This window comes from Macaca thibetana, chromosome 1, assembly GCF_024542745.1.
Source record: "Macaca thibetana thibetana isolate TM-01 chromosome 1, ASM2454274v1, whole genome shotgun sequence".
NCBI classification, from domain to species: Eukaryota; Metazoa; Chordata; class Mammalia; order Primates; family Cercopithecidae; genus Macaca; species Macaca thibetana.
In genome coordinates, this window is record NC_065578.1 from 203,659,953 (window position 1) to 203,679,752 (window position 19,800).

Genomic DNA, 19,800 nt, shown 5'->3' on the forward strand with positions numbered 1-19,800 from the left:
ATCCATCTCCAGAACTTTTTCATCATCCCTGTCATTTGTTTTGCATTGCTGTGAAGGAATACCAGAGGCTAGATAATCTATAAAGAAAAGAAGTTCATTTGGCCCACATTTCTGCAGACTATACAAACAAAGCACCAGCATCTGCTTCTGGTGAGGCCTCAGGAAGCTTTTACTCATGGCAGAAGGCAAAGGGGGAAAAGGTAGGTCATGTGGCAAGAAAGGGAGACAGAATGAAGGGGGGGGGAAGTGCCAGCCTCTTGTAACAACCAGATCTTGCATGAACTCATAACCACAGAGAGGGCACCACACTATTCATGAGGGATCCACCTCCATGACCCACACACCTCCCACCAGGCCCCACCTCTAACACGGTGGGTCACATTTCAACATGTGATTTGGAGGGGACAAATATCCCAACTATATGAATCCCCAACAATTGTTTCCATTGTTTCACAAATATGATCCACAAAAAAATATGAGATTCTATAGTAGAATCTCAACCTGACCGTCATTTTAAACAATTCAGGTACCCAAAGATCTTGGCCCCTTTATGCAGGAAGAAAGTGATCGTGAAAATGTCTTACTTGAAATTTGGCATTGAGCTCCCACAACTGCTTCACACTGTGTCCTCCTCTCTCCTCTATGACCCTCTCCAAAGGTGATGGGAAGTAGTAGGGTGCCAAAGAGTTAAAACAAGGAGTGTTGAGATAGGGAAGAAAGAGAGGTATTAAGGAAAGTGGCACCAGACTGGCTTCCTCTGAGTTCTGGCGCTTTGGCACAGTCACTGTGGAAAACAGTATGGCAGTTCCTCAAAAACTTCAACAGCATTACTATATGATCCTGCAATTCAATTTCTGGGCATGTATTCAAAGGAATCAAAAGCAGGAACTTGAAGAGATGTCTGTATACCCATGTTCACAGCAGCATTATTCATAATAACCAAAAGGTAGAAGCAGCCCAAGTGTCCACTGACAGGTGAATGGATAAACAAAATGTGGTCTATACATGCAAAGAAACATTATTCAGTGTTTTAGTCCATTCTCATGTTGCTAATAAAGACATATCTGAGACTGGGTAATTTATAAAGGAAAGAGGTTTAATTGACTCACAGTTAAGCACGGCTAGGGAGGCCTCAGGAAACTTAGAATCGTGGCAGAAAGGGAAGCAAACACGTCCTTCTTCACATGGCAGCAACAAGAAGTGCTGAGCAAAAGGGGAAAAAGCCCCTTAAAAAACCATCAGATATCTTGAGAACTCACTCACTATCATGAGAACAGCAGCAGCATGAGATTCAATTACCTCCCACCGGGTCCCTCCCATGACACATGGGGGTTATGGGAACTACAATTCAAGATGAGATTTGGGTGCGGACACAGCTAACCCATATCATTCAGCCTTAAAGAGGGAGGAAATTCTGACACATGGATGAACCTGAAAGATGTTATGCTAAGTGAATAAGCCAGATGTAAAAGAACAAGTATTGTATGATTCCACTTATTGGAAGTACCAAGGATAGGCAAATTCATAAAGATAGAAAGTAGAATAGTGGTTTCCAGGGGCTGTATGGGGGCAGGAAGGTTAAGGGAATGGGGAGTTATTGTTTAATGAGTTTTTGTTTGGAATGATATAAAAGTTTTGGAGATGGATGGCAGTGATGTTTGCCCTACAAAGTGAATGTACTTAATGAACTATACTTAAAAATCATTGAAATGGTAGATTTTATGTTATGTATATGTTGCCACAATTTTTAAAAGTCAAAAAAGTTGTTGGACCATGAACTAAGATCAAATTGGCATAGTTCTGGGGAGAACAAGTTATCCCAGTAATAGGAATCCCAGGGTGGGTGCTGTCAGGTTCCACTGTATATTAGTTGCAACTACCATATAAGATTGTGGCAATGTAAATAATGTATGCAAAGCACTTAAAACAGTGACTGGCACACCATCAGCATCTGATAAATGTCACATTGGTATAATTCTGGGGTCTATATTAATATTTTTACTTAGTGAACTATATTTAATTCTTTATACATAAACTCCCACTTAAATTGCCTTTTTAAAAATAAATTGCCCTTTTAATAAAAATAAACATGATTTTTACATGCAATTTAGAAAATACAGATAAGCAAAAGGGATAAAGTAGAAGTCATCCACAATCTTATCGACCAATCATAGTCATTATAATATTTTGGTATAAACTCTGAAGTCCCTCTTCTCTGTATGTATTTAGGAAATAGAATTATATAGTACATAATACTTTACAACTTATCTTTTTCAGTTGTTTCATTCACTCAACAATTATTTATTGAGCAGTTACTATGTGTCAGCTTTTCTAGGCAGAAAGAACAGCAAATAAATTGCCCTGAGGCAGACATTTATACTGTGACTATCTCTCCATGTAGTTACGCATTTAGAAGCTTTTTCTATTTTACCCCTTCAGTGTCAACATTTTATTCTGCTCTATAGATACAGCATAATTTATTTAGCTAATCTCTTATTTGGGGACATCCAAGTTGTTTCTAGTTTTTTCTTGTCTCAAATAATATGGCAATGAGATTCTTACTTACAAACCTTTGGTCACACCGCTCTTTCACTACTATTTACTTAGTGACTAACGGAATGTCTATCAGAGCTCCCTCAATGTTTGTTGAGTAAGTAAATAACTCTATAATTATTACTTTAAGATAATACTAGAAGTGGAACTGCTAACTCAAATAAAAGGTAATGCTTAATATAGTAACTTGAAGTCTACTGTTCCAAAAGCTTTACAAATATTAATTCACTTAATCTTCACGATAACTTTTTGAACTATGTGCTATTAGAATACCTACTGTGTAAGTGAGGAAACAGGCTCAAAGTAGACTGAGTAACTTGCTCAAGGTCACACAGCTAGCATGTGGCAGGATGAGCTTTGGAGCTTGTGTTCTCAACCACTGCTCAGTGAATCAAATAATGTATCAGTGGTAAGGCTTGTGGTGTCATGAACTGGATGTGTTTCTCCCAAATTCCTACCTTGAGGCCCTTTCTTGAATGTGACTGGATTTAGAGATAGGGCCTATGAGGAGGTGGTAAAGGTTAAGTGAGGTCAGAAGGGTGAGGTCCTACTCCAATAGGGCTTGTGCCCTTATACGAAGAGGAACAGACACCAGAGTTCTGTCTTCGACAAGTGAGGATGCAGGAAAAACGTTGCCATCTGCAAGCCAGGAAGCTGCCCTCACTAGAACCCAAGCAGGCTGGCGTCCTGATCTCAGATTTCCCAGCCTCCAGACTGTGAGAAAATAAATCTATATTGTTTAAACCCCCTAGTCTGTGGTATTTTGTTATGGCAGCCTGAGTAGACTAATAAAACTAGTGTATTTCCAGATTATTCTCATCAGGAATGTCACGTGTCACAACACTAATGGGAAATAATGTTTTTGCCTGAAAGTAGATCTACCATTCTATCTAGCAATCCCACTAGTGGGTATCTACCCCAAGGAAAAAAAAAATTATATCAAACAGACACTTGCACCTGTGTGTTTATTGCAGCACAATTCATAATTGCAAAGATACGGAACCAACCTATGTGCCCATCAACCGATTAGTGGATGAAAAAGATGTGTGCGTGTGTGTGTGTGTGTGTGTGTACACACACCATGAAATACTACTCAGCCATGAAAAAGAACAAAATAATGTCTTTTGCAACAACTTGAATGAAACTGGAGGACATTATTCTAGGTAAAGTAACTCAGGAATGGAAAAGCAAATACCACATGTTCTCACTCACAAGTAGGAGCTAAACTACGGGTACACAAAGGCAGACAGAGTGGTATAACGGACATTGGAGACTCAGAGTGGGGAGGGTGGGAGAGGGGAGAGACATGAAAATCTACCTGTTGGGGTACAATGTACACTACTTGGGTGACAGGTACACTAAAATCCCAAACTTTACAACTATATAATCATCCATGTAACAAAAAAACACATGTACCCCTAAAGCTATTGAAATAAAAACATTTAAAAACTTAAAAAATGTATATACATTGAAAAAAAAAAGAAATAATGTTTTCATTCACATAAGGTTTAATTGGCAGGAGAGTGGGCTCTGTTTCAGGTAGTCATTCAGGGACACAGGCTTCTTTCACCCACACTTCTTTATCTCCAGGGCCCATCCAGAATCCTTCTTTGCATGTATTAATTCTTGCCACTTAGGAGGAAGAGAGTGAGGAGGCCAGGCTAGGGCTGAAAGTTGTATGCATCTTTTCAACCGCATCCCCTTGCCTGAACTCCAGCACCTGGTCATGCCTATTGCTAGTGGAGATTGGGACATACAGATGAGCTGTGAGCCCAGAAGATCTTGGAAAGAATTAGCAACCTAGGCCATGGTTCACTCTTCTGATCACTGTTACTCACGTTCCTTTTCCACATGGAAAAACCTCGCCATAGACAACAACAAAAAGACCCCCATCCAATTGTCGAAGTTCAGGATCTCTGGATAATCAGCACTCCTATCTATCAGGGCCCTACGCTGCTTCTCATGGTCCAACAGCCTATGAATTTAAAACACAGGTTATCTGCCTCCACCCTTCCCAATATACGACTGTGGGTCAGACATAAAATAACAATAACATTCCCATTAGAAGAGGGAAGAATGGGAAACCGAGCAACTACCTGTTCATAGTGATTTTGAAATTGTACCAGACAGTCTCCCTAACCTGGGAGCAAGAAAGATTCCTTGATTAGAGCAGATTTTGTTCAATGGAAGGAATTCCTGTGTCTATTTTTCTTCATGGCAACATCTGAAATAGGTAATGATGAGTTTGTGTTACCTGGGGTTGTATTAAAATAGAGAGTATTAATGTTTTAAAAAATAACGTATAGTAAGGCCAACATAACACAAAATGGTTACCATAGAAAAAACAGTGTGTTACTCAGTTCCTGAGCGGCGGGGGGATGCCATGCAGGGTGGGGGAATGGGGATATATGGAAACAACAGGGTCAGTCAGGAGACAGAGGGAGGTGGGGAACTGTGGGGAAGAGCTTTTATTTTGGTTTCTGCAGGAAGAAACTGGCAAGGTAAGGTAAGCAGGCTTAGGATTGGCTAGTTTGAATAATTTCAGTGGACTCTGGTGCATAAGAGCTGGCCTTACTTGTCTGGCACCTGGCCAGGGCACAAGGATAGTGGCCTAGAGTGTGAGAACCCTGTAGAGGAAGTGGTTGGGAGTGTGGGTTCTGGATTGTTTGCTTTGCATATGAAAGGTGTACTCAGTCTCTCTCTCTCTCTCTCTCTCTCTCTCTCTCTCTCCTCCTCTCTCTGTCTGAATTGGTTAACCTGGGAGGGGCAGTCCCTCCAGAGTCAACAAAGCCCAAAGATGTTAAAGCATCAAAATACAGAAAATTTTAAAAACATTATTAAGACCAGGTGTGGTGGCTCATGCTTGTAATCCCAGCACTTTGGGAGGCCAAGGCGAGAGGATCATCTGAGGTCAGGAGTTTGAGACCATCCTGGCCAACATGGTGAAACCCTGTCTCCACTAAAAATACAAAAATTAGCCGGGAGTGGCAGTAGGTGCCTGTAATCCCAGCTACCCAGGAGGCTGAGACAGGAGAATCACTTGAACCCAGGAGGTGGAGCTTGCAGTGAGCCGAGATCGCACCATTGCATTGCAGCCTGGGGCACAAGAGTGAGGCTTCGTCTCAAAAAAAAAAAAAAAAACCCACAAAAACAAACAAACAAACAAAGTGATTAATACGGGGAACTCCCCAAGGTTTTTGTTTTGTTTTTTTTTTTTTTTTTTTTTTTTAGATAGTCTTGCTCTGTTGCCCAGGCTGGAGTGCAGTGGTGAGATCTTGGCTTACTGCAACCTCAGCCTCCTGGGTTCAAGTGATTCTCTTGCCTCAGCCTCCTAAGTAGCTGGAACTATAGGTGCACACCACCATACCCAGCTAATTTTTGTATATTTTTGGTAGAGATGGGATTTCACCATGTTGGCCAGGATGGTCTCTAACTCCTGACCTGTGATCTGCCCGCCTCAGCCTCCCAAAGTGCTGGGATTACAGGCATGAGCCACTGCGCCCAGTCAGGAACTCTCCAACTCTTATAGTCTACTTGCTGCTCACACAAATTTGGAGACACAAGTGTTGTTTTAATCTCAACAAATGAAAGGCCTCTATAGTCTTCTTGTTTCCATGGCAGAATAGTTCCCTTAAATATTTAATAGCTTCTGATGGTCTTCTTCCAGTCGGTTCCACATGCAGCAGCCTCACGGAGGGTCTCCCCGAGGCGGGACCCTCCTGCCTGTCTTTTCCCTGTGCCTCCTCACCACAGCTTCCCTCTTGCAAGTTGACGGTGACTGCCTATGTGCAATTTAAAAAAACAAAAACAGAGAGCCTTGGGTGATTGGTTCTTTGACACAACACAAATCACTTTGCTTAACTGAGAAGGTTGACTAGACCTTTCCAGTCTTAACAATTGTTATTTGGGGTCCTGAAGTGCTCAGTTTTTCCACCTTGGAGGTCTTTTATTTGTGGACTTTCTCATTTCTTCTATCTCCTCTAAAAAGAAAAAACAGTCAGTTGTTGTCAGAGGCCATCTCTCTTGTGTGATCTGAGAGACCAAATTGGACACCACCTTGTCCACTAAGAGGGATGCCATGGTTTAGAAAACAAAGGTTACCTGCAGGTCGAGGGTTCAGGGCCCAACTGGCGTGGCATATTTCTAAATTTCTATGACTACAAGAAAAACTACACTCTTGATACACTCCCTAACAGTAGGAGTTATCAGATCCCTCCTAACCTGGCTTTACAACCCAGGCCACTACAACTCTGGGCAGAGGACGGGCCTTACAAACACTCTTTTCTGATAAGCACCTGTAGACTTCATGTCTGTTTCAGCAGCTTATAGAGGCTGCACAGTCTTTGTGTCCTACAGTTCAACTCTTGATATTAAGGAGCCAAATTTCACTTTTTTGTTTGTTTGTTTTTGAGATGGAGTCTCGCTCTGTCGCCCAGGCTGGAGTGCAGTGGCCAGATCTCAGCTCACTGCAAGCTCCGCCTCCTGGGTTCACGCCATTCTCCTGCCTCAGCCTCCAGAGTAGCTGGGACTACAGGTGCCCGCCACCTTGCCTGGCTAGTTTTTTGTATTTCTTAGTAGAGACGGGGTTTCGCTGTGTTAGCCAGGATGGTCTCGATCTCCTGACCTCATGATCGCCCATCTCGGGCTCCCAAAGTGCTGGGATTACAGGCTTGAGCCACTGCGCCTGGCCAATTCCACTTCATTTTAATGCTAAAACCCTGCCCCAAAGTGAACATGGGATGTTTATTATATGTATGTTTACCTATTGTGCATGAGCTTGGCTCCCCTCATAAATATATATAGCTTTTTCCCCAAACCTGCTGAATATGTATGACTCTATTGTGTAATACAGACCCTGTGAGGCATAAAAACCAACCTGCCCCTCCCCTCCTAAAAGAGAGAGCACCTCCAGTTCATACCAGAGATTCTGTCTTCCCAGCTTGCAAACTGATGTGGCCAATAAAGCTCCTCTTTCTACTATTAAGCCATCCTAGTGGTCTTTTGGATGACACTTGTATTACCTTATTAAAGGCATCTATAGATTTAGTTGATCACTTTAGCTTCTACCACCACTTTTCCTGGAGCTATGGTCTCAGGAGGCTGGGGGTGTGGGGGCAGTCACCCTTCTAAGACATTTAAGGTAACAGGTTTGCCACTCATTTGCCATGACTTAACAGGGCTTTCTAGCTATCCAGCCTGCTTGATGTATTTCCCCTCACACCTGTCACCCAGCCACTAAGCCACTGTCACATATTTAAGTGTTTTTTACAGCAGCACCTCACTTTAAGCCATCATTTCTTGAAAACCTCTTACGGCAATGCTCATAGCTGATATAACAGATAAACCTCCACTTTCAGTGGTTTAACACAAAAGAATTTTATTTCTTGTTCATGAAGAACAAAATGGCAATAGAGTGGTGGGGGGGCTTGCCCTATTCAAACTTTTTCTATCATGGCTTCCTAGGGTCTTGCGGTCCTCTTCTGTGTCCTCTGCCTCTGATCAACCAACAAAGAAGGAGGCACAGAGGGTCACATGCCTGGCATGTATGGGTAGGCCTAGAGTGGTGGGTTTCATTTTTGCTCACATCCCTTTGGCCAAAACTCGGTTGCCTGGCCACATCTCTCTTGAAGCAAACCTGTGAAATGTAATAGCTGAAAGTCCATTGAATGACCCAGCAGCCCTGAGTCCCAAAGAGCAATCCATACAGAGTGGATTCACTCTTCCCTCAAATCTTCATCAACACCAAGTACCATTTAAAATAAAATCTTTGATGTGCTAAAGTGGTATTTCAAATGTTTCAATTTGCATTTTCTTTGATTTCTTTATGAGCTTCAACATGTTTTCATCCGTTTACTGGTCAGTTTTATGTCTTCATTTATGAGTTACTTGTTTCTGTTTTGTATTCCTTTTTCCACTAGGGGATTCTTATCTTGTTAATCTATTTATAGGCAGATTTGGTATATTAAAGATATTAAACTTTGCCTCTAGGAAGAAGATTTTCTTTCAGTTTGCTTTTTTTCCCCGTGGAAACGTTTAATTCTCTTGGAATTTATATTGGTATGTGACACAAAGTAGGGAATCTAATGTTTCCCCAAATGCTTAGGCTTTCTCTCCCAAATCTTAGCATCATTTATTGAAAAATTCATTTTTCCCTCAAAAGACTAATTGTTAAATATATGGCTTTCATCACCAAGGACCAAGTGATACAAAAAGACTGATGCAGTCAGCCACCCATGCTGAAATTCTGCTCTGGAAACATTCCCTGAAAGCCCTGGTTAGCATTGTCATTTTAGATTTCAAAAAATAAGATATTACTGTACAGCACCTGCAGTTCTGTTGAGAAGTGATGTCCATGCCCAGATAACCAACCTGGAACTGCTTAAAGGGGGAGCCCCAGGACACACCCATCATTCACAATCTCTGCTGTGATCCATACTCCAGGCATCATTTCTCGAGCTTGATGCCATCTGCTATGGGTCTCTCAGCTACTGACCAATAGTCCATTTGCTTTTGTACTGCCAGTTTTGGTTTGTTGCTTACTGTAGATTTTCTCATCAAAACCTTCACTCCCCTTGGTAAGAATTGTATTTGTGAATCTTCCTGATTTAGCTTGTCCCCAAGATGTTTCTACTTTGGCCAGATGGCTCTCTTACTCAATTCTTCCTTGTCCCCTAAAAGGAAGTCAATGACATTTTTTCCACTACTTTCTTCATTTATCCCACTATCAGAACTTCTGCGTCATAGGAACAGAGAATGTTAGAGCTTTAAGAGGTCTTAGAGGCTATCTATTCCCACCCCTCATTTAGCAGATGGCGAAACTGAGATGACTTAGTTCAGAGCTACAGATCGAATTACTGGTAGAGTCACAATTCATACCTGGCCTCTTACCTCTTAGTTCAGCGTTCTTTCTGAATCCCTATCATATTCCATATCCTGAATTGTCTCTTTGGTACAGGAACCTAGCTGAACCAGCAGGAGATGCTGTGTAAACATCTGAGTGCCACTGTTATGACCAAATACTCCTACTTAATGAGAATTGCCCATATAAAGAAGGCAGTATGCATTAGAATATAATCAATACATGTATCTAAAATGGGAAACCACAGTGGCAATGCTAGGATTCTCCCCTGTCATTCCATTATAGATCTTTTAGATCAAGGAGAGACCGTTAGGAAGAAAGGATCAAAATTCAATGCTTATGAAATATAAATGAGATGATTTATAAATTCATTACATGCCATACGTGTTGAATATCATTAACATTTTAACTTTATCATACAAATAAATGCACCAGCTCAACAATTTATGAACAGAAATCCAATTAGTTTTTCTACCCTCTTACTCGGAACATTATATTAGAAGCCCTCGGGGAATCTTCGTAGATGTGCGAATGAGAAGGTGAAAATTTTTCTTTCTGCTCTGAGGATCATGTAACCCCAGGCATGTTTCCAGTGTTGGTTTAAGAGAGTCAGCTGGAGGGGGCCATTGGTAAGTGTCATCTGGTGTCACTGCAGACAGCGGTGCAGAGCAAGCTGACATCATGGTACCTGCATGTGAGTCCAGGGAGCTACATGTCTCTCTGCTCGAGCGTGTCTCTGACACTCCCATTTTTGGTGTAATGTCGAGCTTCTTTGCTTATAAATATTGTGAATAGGCCGGGCACGGTGGTTCATGCCTGTAATCCCAGCATTTGGAGAGGCCGATGCTGACAGATCACAAGAGTTCGAGACCAACCTGGCCAATATGGTGAAACCCCCTCTCTACCAAAAATAAAAAAATTAGCCTGGCCTGGTGGGGGGCACCTGTAGTCCCAGCTAGTTGGGAGGCTGAGGCAGGAGAATCACTTGAACCCGGGAGGCAGAGGTTGCAGTGAGTTGAGATCACGCCACTGCCCTCCAGCCTGGGTGACAGAGCGAGACTCCATCTCAGAAAAAAAAAAAAAAATTGTGAATATATTTTCTGAATCTTGGTCAGGGTATATTATACAAAAGCTTCCTTGGTTTCATACCATTGGCTACTACTAAGATGTAGGGTTTTAGATGACCAACATGGAGAGCATATGTAAGTAGATGAGAAAGATTCTGATGTTCGCGACAATGGCCAACATCGCTGAGGGTGGCTTTTCATAGAAGGCCACAAGGAATAACATGCAGGGGAAGTAATTTAACTTAGTAGGAAGAAAATATCTCTCAAGGGCCCAGAGACTAGGTCCAGAGAAAAGTCGAAGAGTGTTGCCAGGATATTAGCATTAAGTTAAAAGAGAAACAAAAGGAACTATCTAAGAATGGAACCAGCAATTTCTCTCTTTTCCTCTGCTGACTTCGTGATTGTCACATAGTATTTTCTCTAAATTAAACATCTGAATTCTATGTTAAAAGCATTCCTAAAACACTTTCTTATATGGTAGTTATAGCCAGTCCAGAAATTACAGATGTAATCGTCTCACATTTTTAAGACTAGAAGTTCTTGGACTTGCTCATAAAGACAGCATCAGAATAAAGTAACCATCAATGACCTACAAATACAGTCAGCCCAGATAGTAAATAACCAGGCTAAAAGAGTCTGAAAGCTGCTGCTCAGGAAGCTGGGCAGGAAATTGCAGTCAGAGGTTACAGTCTTCCCTTTTTACAACCAAGCTGAACCAGCAACATTTCCACCTGTAACAGGTCTGCTCAAGTCTCCCTGGTCCCAGACAATATCAGAAGCAAAATAAGAAACACAATTTTTAGAGAAGGAAATGTTGTAACAGAAAGATTCAGTTTCCAGAAGGTGCTATTTCTTTGGAAGGCGCTACCATGGGGAGCAATATAGCTGTGTTGGCATGACATGGGCCATGGGGAGCATCCTGCCTATGGAAGGTCGATGGACTAAGTATACTGGCCTCAGTAGGACTTGGGTTGTTCATAGCTCCAGGTTGCAACAGGGATAAAAAAGACTGGTTTTAGTATATGTGGCTATTACATATGCATGAATAATATTACATATTACTCATGTGTATAAAGTACACAATTTGCATGATCAAGTAAACTTTACCAAAGGTAACAGAGAGTCTACAGATTCAAAATTTAGAGATGATTAATCATTTCATAAAGAGCTCTCATTTTTCAATAGGTGTCATTACAGGCTTTCTTCAAATAGCAGTAACCCTTTGTGCATTTGAAAATGGAATGCATGTATATTTATTGATTTATTAACATACATATATATATATATATTTTTTACTTTTAGAGACAGGGTCTCATTCTGTTACTCAGGCTGAAGTATACTGGTGCAATCATAGCTCACTGCAGCCTCAAACTCCCAGGCTCAAGCAATCCTACCACCTCGGCCTCCCAAGTAGCTAGGACTACAGACATGTGCCACCACACCTGGCTGATGTTTTTCCCATTTTTTGTAGCGACAAGGTCTTGCTATGTTGCCCAAGCTGGTCTGGTGGAACTCCTGAACCTCAAGAGATCCTCCTGCCTCAGCTTCCCAAAGTGCTGGGATTATAGGCATGAGCCACTATACTTGGCCACATTTATATTCATCAACAACCTTTCAAGAGTACATCTATTACATATAATAATTTTCATCAGTAAATAACCTCCAGTGTGTATATAGCTTTTACATGCACACCCAATTATGTTTTAGCAAAATTAATTCCATAATAATGTATAACCAAATAAATGCATTACCTCACCCAGTAATTTTTAGTGATAATTATGTAGGGATTTATACAAATGAGATTATCTCACTGCCACCTCCTCCCCTTGAAAGATCAGTAATGAGATCATTGTGATATACAGTAGGATTTAATAGAGATATTAAGTCAGACTTCCTTGTGTTCCTAATATATGTTCATGTAGCCCTTGGCTAGAAGGCTACAACCCTTGCTCTAGGTCGAGCCCTAAGTAATGCTGTCATCTGGGTAGGATCAACCCAACTGCTAAGCAATTGTCTCTAACTTAAGAGCTTATCAACAGGCTCACAGTCCCTAAACCATCTCCATTACCTTGCCATAGACTCTGAACTACCACCATGAATTATTTCTTTAGATTAAGACTTCTCACGTCAGAGCCTTGCTAGCTCTGGCACATTAACTCATTCACTATTTAGCCTAATTCAGTTTGCATTCCATAGCAAGCTTGGCCCTAAGAGGGTAAGATGGAAGAAAGGCTCAACCCAGAGCGCTGGGCAGGGATGCGAAAGGGAGACCTGGGGAAGGGAAAGGTGTATGAGGGAATGGTTGGATAAAGCAGAACAACACATGTGCTTGCATAAAGAGGAGAAAAGCAGGAACCAAAAGGAGGCAGGAAACAGAAGCTATGCAAACCCCTGATTTGGAACAGGTTCAGGACCTGGGCAGTGGCTGTCAATGGTGGGTATACCTTTTATGGCATGGATGCAGAAACTGTTATGGGATCCTTCTGATCACACTGTTCTGTGAATTGTTCAGATAGAGATACACTGACAATGCAAACAGATCTAGTTACCAGCATTTGTCTTCCTTAGTTTGGTCTTTTTGGCAGGGGAAGGGGAGATGAAGCCACTTTTAAAAACACAACTTATTCAAACAAATACAATGATTGTTTAGCCTTTTCAGCATTGACACGACCCTCACTGCGTGTGTCCTGATCTTCCCCAGTAACTGATATCAAACTGAACAAGTGGGATCACTATTTCTTTTGACCCCCTCCTTTTCTCTCCTTTTAATGTTTCCACCAAAAATACTGGGCATCTTCTTTCAGAACCATCTCTAACTTTATTTATTTAAAATAACAATAATAGCACCATAGCCCCATTTTCAGACACTGTTCTAAATGTACAGTAGATCCTACTCAATTCCTCATATCCCCCAAGGGGCATGTCTACACCTGTTCATGGTGGCACTTAGATGTTCTGAGGGATTGTGCTTCTGCTCGTGCCAGGAGTTATTTTCAGAAGGTTTCTATCGCTTCCTCATTGTCTGTATTTTTCTTTTCATTTCTATTGCAGAAGACGGGGTTTGAAGAATGAGTTCAATATCTCGGCCATTTCAGACCCATCATTAATTTCATGCCCAGCCTGATTTATTTGTGGACCCGTTTTCACTTCGGTATCTCTTTTCCCCGGTGTATTAGTCAAAAGCTCTTCTATTATTTTTAACCCTGTTTACTAGAATTATCTTTGCCACTACCTTGTAAGTCACACGTGTTTTTTTCTGTTCATAATTCTCTTCTCTCTACATCTCAGCATGGATTTCCTACGAGAAAATCTATACAAAATCATTCCCCAAATCACAGCACATATTTCAAGGGTCTTTATGTTTTCTCTCCTTGGTGGAATTGTGATCTTTCTGACCTTAATTATCCTAGTAGACTGTTTGGTCTTCCTCACAGGCTTTGGTTGCTTCCTTTGCTTGTTAGAAAGGTGGCAGGTCCCTGCTTCTAATCTGTTCTCCTGGGAGAGAGTTGGACCTGTGGACGCTGCCTGTACCACCTGTTCTCTTGGGACAGCCAGCAATCTTGAGAAGTCAGGCCCGGCTTGATGGATGTCAGAACTGCAGGGTGGCTCTGCCCTGAAGATCACTGTGGAGCCTCTTCCTTCCAACCCTGGAATGAAGAGGCCTGAACAGCAGGGGTGCTTGTCTGTAGTGTTCTCTGGCCCCTTTCTTTCCCACCGTCTGTAAAGATACAGAAGCCACAACTGTTACAAAGACCCAATTTAACTTCAGGGTCCCTAAGGCAGAATCAAGACAAAATGGAGAGAAATGTTGATAAAATCTACCCCCAGCCTTTTCCCTTGTCCCTCCCAAGGTATCTCCTGCTCCCAGCTATCTGGCATCTTGTTCTGGTCCCCTAAGGGTCTGGTCATAACTTTCCATAAGCACACAGCCCAGGTCTGCCCTCCCAGAATGTGCTCCTCCTTTGGGACATCTCTACCCCGCCATGATTACTATCTTAGAAGGAGCTGAGCCGAATTGCTTCCCAGAAGAGACTGGCCAGTCCACAATGACACTGCTTGAGGGCTCTGAGCCTCCTGCAATGCTTCTTAAAAAATAGTGGTGTCCTCTTTTACCCCTCCTACCCTCTAGGAAATAACCCTGGTCAAATAGTGGGCTGTTGGCTGGACACCGTGGGCTCATGCCTGTAATCCCAGCACTTTGGGAGGCCGAAGTGGGAGGATCACTTGAAGCCAGACGTTCTAGACCAGCCTGGCCAACATAGTGAGACCTCATCTCTACAAAAACTTTTAAAAATTAGCTGAGTGTGGTGGGCAATACCTCTAGTCTTAGCAGAAGGATGGTTTGAGCCTGGGAGGTTGAGGCTACAGTAAGTTATGATGGCACAACTGCACTGCAGCCTGGGCAACAGAGCAAGACCCTGTTTCTAAAAACAACAAAAAATAGTTGACTCAATTTACTCACAGCCTAAGTTGAAAGATACAAATGAAGTATCAGCAACAGGGCAGATTCGGTGGGAGGTGGAAAAGAGAGGGAATTCACACACAGAAAAGATGACAGAAGAGGAAATGGGGAGTTGAGAAAGGTTAAAAATAGCAGTGAGGTGATGACGTAATAGGAGCAATGTTTCTTGCATTACAGATTGACAGAGAAAAACAGGCATCCTCACCCTTTGTCCCACAGAGTAGGGGAGGGGGATTCCCCCAGCAGCTAATCCTCCTCCTTCCACCCAAGGCCTCCCACCCTCTCCTCCAGTCCTGTACCTCCACTGCTTTCCATCCTCCTCAGGTTCAGGACCATCGCCAAGGAAAGCTTCCTTTTGCTCCTGATATTTGGCTGTGTCCCCACCCAAATCTCATCTTAAATTGTGGCTCCCATAATTGCCACGTATTGTGGAGGGAACCCGGTGCAAGATAATTGAATCTTGGGGGTGGTTTCACCCATACTGTTCTCGTGGTACTAAGTCTCACGAGATCTGATGGTTTTATAAGGGGAAAGCCGTTCGCTTGGTTCTCATTCTGTCTTGCCTGCTGGCAGGTAAGATGTGCCTTTTGCCTTCCACCATGATTGTGAAGCCTCCCCTGCCACGTGGAACTGTGAGTCCTTTAAGCCTGTTTTTCTTCATAAATTACCCAGTCTCGGGTATGTCTTTATCAGCAGCATGAAAATGGACTAATACAGCTCCTCTTTGAAAAGCCTGGGGAGAGGTGTGGTTTGCTCCTGAGCATCAGAGCTCCCTGTGTGGACCCTGGGGACACTGCCAGCTAGACATGGGCTGAGCACTCCAGATGCATCACCTCATTTAATCCTCACAAAAGTTGGCATTAAAGATGATGACATGAGGTGTACAGGTTTGGGTGATTTGCCCAAGATCCAACAGCTGGTAAAGGGTTAACCATTGTGTGTGCATCCTGAGTGTGGGGCTCCAACAATTCTGTCTCCCTTCTCCTTTGGTGTGTTTGGCATGATGTCATCAGGGCAGTAGATGGGGCTCTGGGTGGTGTGCACAGCACTGGGTCCCTATCCACATTTCACACCAACTAGTAACCATTTATTATTCATTCCACTTAAAGGGATTGACCTGACTTTTCTGAGACAATAACTACTGAAGGTGGAAAATAAGAACTGATGTCTCGCAATCATAGGCCTACGAGCCTCAGATTGTCACATAAACAGAGAGGAACTTTGATATTATTTTCAAAGAAGACTACCACAGAACTCATAAGAAGAGTGATACCCATGTGTTGCTGAAACTGCCTCTGCAAAGATAATGACAGTGAGAGAACTTAGCATGGCTGACTCCATCTTGCTTCCAGCCTCACAAGCTGCCTGTCTTCACTCATTCCTGGGCATAAGCCAAGCTAACCATGAAGGAAATTGGTTTATAATTTAATTTTGAAGCAAAGGTGAAAATAGTACTTCCCTAAAGCTGCTCCCGTTCTTGTTTGGGAGCCAAAATCACCTTTGAAAGATGAAAAAAAAATGGTCACAAGACTAGGATTATGGGAGAGGCCTGAATTCTGCTAAAACATAGGCGTAGTTTCTATAAACCCTTATTGCTAAGGAGTCATGTGGCCAGAGGTCTGTTCCTATAGAAAACATTAGTATTGTAGAACCTAAGATTGATCTTTTGAGATGCTTTTCAGACCTTTGCATTCTGGCAACTGACTGACCCTACCTGGACTCATTGAGTTGACTCATGAGTCAACCAGTTCTGTGGCCCCCATCCAGAGGCAGACTCAGCACATGAGGGCTGTTTTCCGCACCCCTATGATTGCATCCCCAACCAGTCAGAAGCATCCATTCCCGAGTCCCCTGCCCACCAAACCATCCTTGAAACACCTTAGCATCTCAGCCTTCAGGGAAACTGATTTGAGTGATAACTCCTGTTCATCCGTATGGCTGGCCTTGCATTAAATAAACTCTTGACTGCAATACCACATTCTCAGTCAACCTTTTTTGTCTGTGCAGTGGGCAGGAAAAATCTGTCAAGTGAGTACACTACAAGCCTCCTAAGTGCCAGGCACTGTGCCTGTGCTAACTGGGATCCTCAGGATAATTTTGCCAGGGAATTATTGCCTGCCATACAGCTGACTGAGCCTAGGTGCAGAGAGGTTACATGCCTTGTCAAGGCCACACAGCTAGGAGGAAGCCGAGCCTGGATTCAGGCGGCACCAGTCTGAATCCAGGTATACAACATTTCTGCTTCCCAAATACACGCTTTATAGCTTTTGAAGTAGCAAGAATGGGTTCAGGAACTCATCATAGGAGACATGCCCAGACTGTGCACAGTTGCCCAAGAATTAGAGGGAAGAGGAAGAGTCATGGGTGAGGGTGGAGCCAGAGTGGAAGGAAAGGGAGGAAGTTTCTTCTAAAACAGATAAAGAAGGGGATGTGCCTGCTGGGCAGCTGTCTGATGGCCCAAAACTGTCACCAGTATCAACCTGGCTAACTCAGGTCCCCCAAATCCTTCCTCACCTTACTTGTGGGTATAAATGAAGTTACTCTGACATGGTAAGACCTGGAGTAAGTAAACAAACAAACAAAACAAGCAGATAAGACAACAGAGAGAGAAAGAAAGAGAAAAGGGAGGGAGGGAGGAAGGAAGGAAGGAAGGAAGAAAGGAAGGAAAGAAGGAAGGAAGGAAGGAAGGAAGGAAGGAAGGAAGGAAGGAAGGAAGGAAGGAAGGAAGGAAGGAAGGAAGGAAAAAAGAGGAAAGAAAGAGTCCACTCATTTTTCTCACTTAGGTAGACTTCCCATCCTCCTCTGAGCATTAATTGTGCTCACGTACATTTACATATGCTAAAAGCTGACAGCTGAGGTCAGCTGAGATTTTGGAAACAAATAAAGTATAATGTGGTGTTATGAATTAAGAATGAGTTTTGTTGTTTATATTTCAAATTCTTGTATTTGCCTCCTAAGAGTTACCTCCTTTTAGAAACTACAGGAAAAAGATCTTAAGAGAAGGAGAATTACTGAAAACAATGGAGCATGTTTTATGAGATATTTTGATTTAAAAATGTTTTTGGACACGAATTCCTTGGCCAATGAAAAATGAATAGCAAAGGAAATCTGTTTGTTGTTTCTCTCTGGTCCCAGTAAGTTTTCATTGTGCAAACATTTAAAGTGCCCTATTCTGATGGCATGTCAACTTACAAGCTCGACAGAGGTGCCCAAATGCCTGGTCTGGCCCTGGTTTCAAGTAGCAATTTGAGCCAGCACTGCAGATCCGGCTGGATGACAGAGGTAAGGCCAGGGAAGATCAGGACAGGGCCAGAGAAACAGCCAAACTCTCCCAGGAAGGGCTGGAGGCTTCGACCAATTGTCATTGTCTCCTGTTCTTCCAGCACAGCTCTGGCTGTTTCCTGGCAGCCCTGCCCTGAAGGACTCATCTCACTGTGTCCTTTGTTAGGCCAAGTCCCCTGCCATGCTCTGCCTTGTCCCCAGCAAGGGAGGGTAAACAGGGAACTCCTCCCAGGGAAAGGCTGCTGGCCAAAAGAGAAGACGGGCATTTCCTTAGCTGGATGAACATCTGCATGGGCAGCAGACTTGCTGTTTGAGCAGGTGGAGAGGAGACGTGAGGCACAGGGCAGAGTAGAGAAAGGAGGCATGGCTGGGACCGCTAGTGCTCCCACAGATGGGCATGGCCAAGTGTGGGCCCCTGGGGACACGCAGCTGCTGCAGAGGTCACTGGTTTGACTGACTCACCAGTGTGCCTTTGGCGAAGGCTACTGTGGGAGCAAGCACCCCAGGAGAAACAGGCTGTGGGGGCAGTGCTGAGGGTGGGAACAGAGGGGTTTGGAAGTGGGGGAGTAAGGTGGATCTTCCTTGTGTGCTCTATATGCCAGCCAGCACCTGTCCCCCACCCTCAGGCAAGCCGTCCTGGCCAGGGACAGAGTGGAGGCAGCCAGATATACAAGGGAGAACAGTCTTTTTTCAAATCCTTTGTTCCCAAGCAAATTGGAAAGAAGGAGAGACCTGGAAGAGAGAGGTACGTAGGAGAGGAGAGCAACCTCCTTCGCTCTTTGTACCAAGGCTTCCTGGCTATAGCCTGGCCCGTGGGAGGGTGGGGGAAGGAGGAATTGGTCATTGGACTGGATATGAAATAAATAGACACTTGAAACAGGCCTGGGCTGTTTCAGTTACTGAAAGTGAATGGAATGTTATAAAATCTGCCCCAAATGTCATTCAGTGATGGGAAAGGGCATAGTTGAAGGGAGTGAATAAGAACAAAAAAAAAAAGTCACATTTGAATTCCTACTGAATTCACACATCTCAATGAACTGGCTGCCCGTGTCCTACAGGGTCTGTCCCTGAGGGCAGGGCTGTGTCCAGGCGAGTTAGAGGCAAAGCCAGGAGGGCTGGGGATATTGCAGCTGCACACACATGGCTGAGGCCAGGACTCAGGTCCTTGGACTGCAGCGCCAGAGATGAAGATGCGGGGAAGGGGAGGTGTGGGGGTTCAGTGTGGAGCAAATGCGTGAGGCACATCCTGGTGGGAAATAGTGGGAGAATAGAACAGCCAGGTGAACTGAGCTCTGGGCTCAGACCAAGGCTGTGCATCTGAATTTCTGCTGAAGATCCAGAAGTCAGCCCTCAAAGGAACCTGGATCCATTTTCAAGGTGCTGCTTTGCTTTCAGCTTCAGCAAATGATGATAGCACGGTCTAAATCCTAATCCTAACAACAGCAGCTTACCGTGATTGCAGGATCCTCATTTACTGTCATCATCCCCAGTTTACTGATGAAGACACTGTGGCCTACAAAGTGTGGCAGCTAGGTTACTTTCCACCAGAATTTGTCCCCACTTTCTAGAAGAGAGTT

At 43.4% G+C, this 19,800-nt stretch overlaps 1 protein-coding gene across 1 annotated transcript in view; it reads left to right on the forward strand.

The window, feature by feature from the left end:
- The first annotated feature begins 232 nt into the window (after positions 1-232).
- NTPCR (nucleoside-triphosphatase, cancer-related) overlaps positions 233-19,800 on the forward strand; it is an 805,437-nt gene continuing 785,869 nt past the window's right edge. Inside the window, exon 1 of the mRNA XM_050770321.1 lies at positions 233-242. The gene's annotated coding sequence lies outside the window, so the exon portion shown is untranslated. The remainder of the gene's footprint in view (positions 243-19,800) is intronic.